Source organism: Eurosta solidaginis, chromosome 4, assembly GCF_040869045.1.
Source record: "Eurosta solidaginis isolate ZX-2024a chromosome 4, ASM4086904v1, whole genome shotgun sequence".
Classification (NCBI taxonomy): Eukaryota; Metazoa; Arthropoda; class Insecta; order Diptera; family Tephritidae; genus Eurosta; species Eurosta solidaginis.
In genome coordinates this window covers 124006528-124013442 of record NC_090322.1, presented here as the reverse complement: position 1 = coordinate 124013442, position 6915 = coordinate 124006528, and positions in this window count along the sequence as shown.

Below are 6915 nucleotides of genomic sequence, written 5' to 3'. Positions count from 1 at the left end.
ATTAATATTATCATCATTATTATCTGTAAATTTAAGAGGTTTTTTAATATTACATGGATGAATACCCTTGAGACTTTTCTTCTTATATTTTGGTTGTTCCTTGTGCCTTAATGCTTTATAATTTTTTATAAAGCCTCTTCTCCTAGTTTCTACGTAGCTTTCTCGTTTCTTGTTAAGTTTATGTATAAATTTTCCCTTAGATAACTCCATATTTTGTCTAACTTTTTCTTTACTAATCTTGCCATTTTGTACTTCTACTGGGATACCTTTTATTGTTGAATGATATCTTTCATTATAAGTTCTTATTGCTTTTTGCATAATTTGATTGATTGGTAATTTCTTGTTCAAATAATATATTATCCTAAATATCTCAGCCACAGAGTTGTGCATTCTTTCAATATCTGCATTTCCTGTGTGGCTATTAGGTTTCGTCAGGTGTAGTTCGATTCCTTCTTGATCTAAAAATTCCTTCAAACGTACTGTTTTGAATTAATTATCCGCGATTATTTTCTCTGGTTTGCCTATTTTCGCAAAATGATTTTCTAACTGTTCAATTATTGTAATGTGATTTCTATCTGTTAAGGCATATACTGCTCCAAATTTGGAGAATTTGTCTATTATTGTTAGAAAATGAAACCGCTTTATAACGTAAGTGTCTATATGTATTACTTGATTTATATCCGATGGTGTTTCAGTGTAAAAAAATTTAGGTTTGATGGGATTTCGATCATACTTAACTTCTTTACAAATGTCACATTGGTTAATGACTATTTGTACCAATTCCATTAACTTTGGAAAATAAATTTTTTCTTTAATTTTATTATATGTCTCCTGGATGCCTGAATGCATACTCTCTTTTACATGGTACAGTGATATCTGTTTCACTGCCTCTACCTCCGTTTCAATGTCCCTCGCCCTCATTGTACATTTATAGAATTTTAATTGATTGTCATCTGAAAACATTTCCCTTAACTTCTGTTGGACAGTGTTATATTTCGTATCGGTAAGCTCTGAGTATATTCCAACTGATCCTTTGGTGATATACTTTCTAAAGATTTCTCCCATTGTATTAAAATCGCTTTCCGCTATAAAAATTATTCTTTTTCCATGTAACTGTTTCATTTCTTCGATCTTGTTATTAGTTAAAATAATTTGTGTTTTATATTTGTTTACAATTTCTTCTTTGATAACAAAATGATCTTGAAGATTTTCTTCGGCTGAATGCATTGTAGCCATCGTCTCATCTTCTAGGTTATTTATCGTTTCCGAATCAATTTTCATATCCTTGACTATTGGTAAATCCCTACATTTATCAATTTCTTTCACACTTTCCATTTTATCAACTTCATTATCTATTCTACTCAAAAAGTCTGCTACTTGATTTTCCTTCCCTTTTAAGTATTCTATGTTGAACTGATACTCTCCTAATTTTAGAAGCCATCGTTGATGTCTAGGTGACATGTCCTTTCCTTTATATTTAGCATGCAGGTATTTTATTGGCTGATGGTCTGTAAAAATTGTAAACTTTCTTCCGTAAAGGTATGGTCGTAAATAATTAACACTCCATAAAATCGCTAGAAATTCTTTATCTGTAGCAGAGTAATTTTTTTCGTGATCATTTAGTGTTCTGAAAATATAGCATATCGGATGCCCTTCTTGGGACAAAACAGCACCGATTGCATAGTTCGACGCATCAGTAGTTAGAGTAAATGGTTTATCAAAATTAGGATATCTCAAAATTGGGTGAGAACTAATCAGTATTTTCAATTTTTCGAATGCTTCTATATAAGTTGGATCCTTAGTATTGATCTTTACGTTTTTCTTTAAGTATTTTGTTATAGGATGTGCTACTCGTGCGTAGTCTTTTATAAATTTCCGGTAGTAACCTATCACTCCTAGGAAACTTTTTATTTGTTTCTCCGTTTTAGGTAACTGTAACGCTTCTATTACCCTTATTTTATCCGGATTTGGTTTTAAGCCATTTTCTGTTAAAATGTGCCCCAAAAATTCAGTTTCTTTTTTCATGAAATTACATTTGTCCATTTGAACCTTTAAATTTGCTTTTCTAGCACCTTAAAAATTTCTGTTATTGTCCTTACATGCTCCTGAAGGGATATACTAAATATCAAAATGTCATCTAAGTACACCACACATGTTTTATTGATGAAGTCTCTTAGAGTTTCATTCATTAGACGTTGAAATGTTGCCGGGGCATTTTTCAATCCAAATGGCATTCTAATAAATTCATACAACCCGTGAGGTGTTGCAAACGCCGTTTTCTCTCTATCTTGTTCCCTTATTAAGATTTGGTGATAACCTTTGGCTAGATCTAATGTTGTAAAGTATTGTGCTTTACCCAGTTTGTCCAAAATTGAATTAATATTAGGAAGAGGAAATTTGTCATCTATTGTTACTTCGTTCAGTTTTCTGTAATCTATCACAATTCTATATTTCCTTTCTCCCGACTTGTCGATTTTTTTTGGTACTACAATTAAAGGACTGGAATATCGGGAGCGACTTTTCCTAATAATCCCTTGGTCTTCCATTTCCTTTATTTGCCTTCGTACTTCTACTTCATGTTGCGGAGGGTATCTATATAACTTACTGTTTATTTGCTCATTTGTCGTTTTCCTGATTTCGTGTACTACCTTCGTAGTGCTGGTTAATTGATCTCCTTCTTTAAAAAATAAATTTTTAAATCTTTTTACGATTTTTACTACTTCTTCTTTTTCTTCCTTGTTAAGATGATTCATATTAATTCTACCCCAATCGAATTCTTTTGCTTCTAATGCATGAATTTCTAAATTGGTATACGGATTACTCTCAAAATAGGTGGTTCTTTTATTTAGCATTATACAACCATCCACCAAATTTATTGTTGTGTTGAAACAGTTAAGTAAGTCAATGCCTATAATGAAACTATACTTTCGACCTCTTAGCTGAGTCATTTCCATCTTATTTCTGCATAATGTGGAAGATTGAATTCTTTAGGTGCATCTGCAAGCACCTCATATTTAATAACATCGCTTTTAGTTATTGTGCTAAATGTAATAGCTTTTTTTAATAAAATTCTTTTGAAATCATTTATACTACTGTCAATTAAGCTTATGCTTGCTCCAGTATCTATGAGAGCTTTAAATTTTTTCTTTTTAAACGTTAAAGTTATGGTGGGAAGACAGTCCGAGCTGGTCCCTCGAAAAAATTTTGCTCTTCATCATTAACTAGGCTTTTATTTTCCTGATTTCTGCAACATTCGCATGAATTTAATTCAACAAAATCTTCTTGTTTTTCTTTATTTATATTGTCAACTTCCATCGGTTCCTCTCGGTCTTGCCTAGGTTGATTCCAGCGATTTTGGCCGGAATTTGGCCTAGGGTTTCCTACCTTTGGGAACCTGTGAAGTTGTCCTGAATTTCCCGAGATTTGGGGATTATTTGAAGGTCCCTGCCTTCTTTCGTAAGACATATTGTCTTTATTTTGGTTTGAATATTGGTGGGGTGGCCTGTTTTGCCCTGAGCTAGCTTGCCTGTGATAAGTATTTTGATTAAAATTCTGTCTTACTTGTCCTGAAGTTTTGTCGTGATATCCTGTATTTTTATCAGTAGTATATTGAGGTTTTTGGTAGTCGTATCGGTCTGTATTTAGATTCTTCCTTGTCCATTCCCTGTAGCTTGACCTTTCATCTCTTCTATTTATTTTCCTGTATTCTGGTCTTATGCATGTATCCTCAAATCTTCTATGGTTCATAATTTTTATTATCTCCCCTAATTGTGTACACTCGTATATTTTATCTAACAAGGTACCCTGTGTCATCTCTTTTGACGTATTTACTAACAAACTTTCGATATTGGTGAGGTCGATACCTTGTCCTCCTCTATAATACACAATCAATTCATCTGCCTTATATTTTATATTTTGTAATTCTACCGCTAGTTCACTCACCGTATTTACCCGCAGGTTAGTTACTTTCCGGTATATTTCATGCGGCTCCGTGTCAGGTTTGAATCTCATTTTTAATGTGTCCTTTATCATCCCCCAGTTGTCCGGTTGAGGTATGTTAATGATGACATTTTTTGCTTCGCCTTGAACAGTTTTATAAAAAATTGTCCTTACTGCCTCCTTCTTCAGTTCTTCATCGTTGATTGTTGATAGTAAATATTCCGTAATGCAGAAGAATGAATTCACTGTTACATCGCCTTGGCCGGTGAATATAGGAAGTTCGTTGATGCTTTTAAATAGTCTATCAATTCGGTGTTGGTCCGCTGTCTGTCTTTGAGGTTGCCGTTGTTGTTGGTGTTGTTGTTGCAACTCGATATAGGCATTTCTAAGCTGCTCTATTTGCTGTTCTCGCCTGGCCAGCTCTTCCACCAGGTTTACATCTATTAGTTGAGCTGGATCCTGAGCCATTACCCTTCTAAGTCGTATTCTCGTTGCCTTGCTGTGCCTATTTTTTTTTTTTTTATTGCACTATCACTTTTTATTTATGTCCGCTATTTGTGGGTGGTGCACTGTAATCCTGTTGCGTTCACTTCACTGCCACTTATTTCAATATTTTGTGGGTGGTGTTCTACAAGTTTATTGCGATCACTGCACTGCCACTTATTTCAATCTTTTGTGGGTGGTGTTCTACAAGTTTATTGTGATCACTGCACTGCCACTTATTTCAATCTTTTGTGGGTGGTGTTCTACAAGTTTATTGTGATCACTGCACTACCACTTTTTGTTGCTGATAGCAAGTTTTATTTTGTTTTTATTTATTTTATATCCTAGAGGGTCCGGCCAACTCCTGAGTTGACTACGGAATCGCAGGATTGTATACGGGTGTTAATTAGTATTATATATTTTAAGGGGAACGTTTTCCGTAACCGATCCTTTTTATTTTAAAAGGACTTTCGACTGCGCCAGATTCGTTGCTTACGTCGCGGCGGGACTTTTTAAAAAGGAATATATAAACCAAAGGCAGAATACGTTTAAGAAAATCAACACGACTGACTAGGGTGTAACTCTGAATCAAACTGAACTTTCACTTTATTACCATCAATAATGAAACTTACAATTTGCTGATAATAATATTAATACTTATTGCTAACTGAATGATATTATTGCTTACTAAGTAGAATTAACTAGCTGTGTACTTAATACTTTGTTAAATAGCAGAATTCCCAGAATTGCCAGTTTGCAACTTTAATTTAGACCGGATATTAATACTTTTGTTTATTTGTGATTTTTAAAATGAATTGGTCAATATCGTCTGTTGCTGACTCTGCACTTATATAACTTGGCGAGCTATTGACCTTATTTGGTAGAGTAGCGGAATTACACGTAACTCACACGCCCTCCCAGCCGTACTTTCTAACATAAAAAACCATACCATGAAAATTAAGTTGGAGTACATCCACGACATCACAATGGAGAATGTTAAGTATCTAGGCTATGTCAATGAAAAAATCAATTTTTCTATCGTTACAGAGGCTATCTCGATTTGCGCAATAGCCCTTATTGCCGGAATGCTGTGGAGATGTTACACAAAGAAACTAGACCTTCCACCGGTTCAAATTCCTACGCATTGGACGGGAAACATTAGCATAAATAGGATCCCCAAAGGCAAATCTGCACCTGGATTTTATCGCTCAGATCCTAGCCTGCCAGTCACAAGCGTCAGTACTAAATCATCACCAATTAAAATTAGGAATTGTAATACCGATTTTCAAAAAAGGTAATAAAAAAGATATAGCTAACTATAGGCCGATTTCACTTTTGTCATCAATTACTAAAATTTTTGAAAAAATTGTAAAAGCAAGGATGTTATGCTACTTTAAAAAAATAAATTTTCTTAGTCCTTTGCAATTTGGTTTCAGGGATGGTCTTTCTACGGAAGATGCTGATTTGGACTTCTGCTCAACCATATACAAGGGTACGGATTCAAAAAAGATTGTGCTGGGCTTTCTGTGGACATTACAAAAGCATTCGATATGGTTGATCATGGCCGTCTTTTAAATAAGCTTTATAATTTGGGAATTCGTGGCTTGTTATACAATTGCTTTGTTTCTTATTTAGGAAATCGAACCCAAAGAGTGAAAATAGGCAACACTCTTAGTGAGACCAAAGTCATAAACTCTGGTGTACCACATAGATCGGTTCTTGGTAATTTGCGTGCAAGTGGCACGAATAAAGAAGTTGTGACGTTAATCTGAAATCGTTCCTTGTTTCATTTCACAAGTATCGGAGGACAGTGAGTTCCTCCGCACCTTTAATTTTCTTACATCTCCCACGAGACGGGAGATAACTTATATAAAAATCAAATTCTGTGTGTGTGTGTTCGCTATGGGAACGTATTTCCCACACATCAATCATCACCAAATTTTCGTTATGGGTTCCTTCGATCAACGGGAAGGTTTTAGGCTAAAAATAATTTCGATATATAAAAGGGGCGTGGCACCTCCCATACAAATGGAATCTTTGGCACTGCATACCTTTGAAGGTATACACGCCAGAACATTGAAATTCAATGAGGAGTTATATGAGGTCAATCCCTAATACCACCAAGAAAATGCGGAATTTGAAGAAAGTGGGCGTGGCACCTCCCATACAAATGGAATCTTTAGTAATGCATAACTTTGAAGGTATACATGCCAGAACATTGAAATTCAGTTAGGAGTTATATGATCAATCCCTAACACCACCAAGAAAAGGCGGAATTGGGAAAAAGGGGGCGTGGAACCTCCCATTCAAATGGAATCTTTGGTACTGCATAACTTTGAAGGTATACATGCCAGAACATTGAAATTCAGTAAGGAGTTATTTGAGGTCAATCCTTAACACCACCAAGAAAATATGGAATTAGGAAAAAGGGGGCGTGGCACCTTCCATTCAAATGGAATATATTATACTGCATATATCTGAATGTCGTAATGG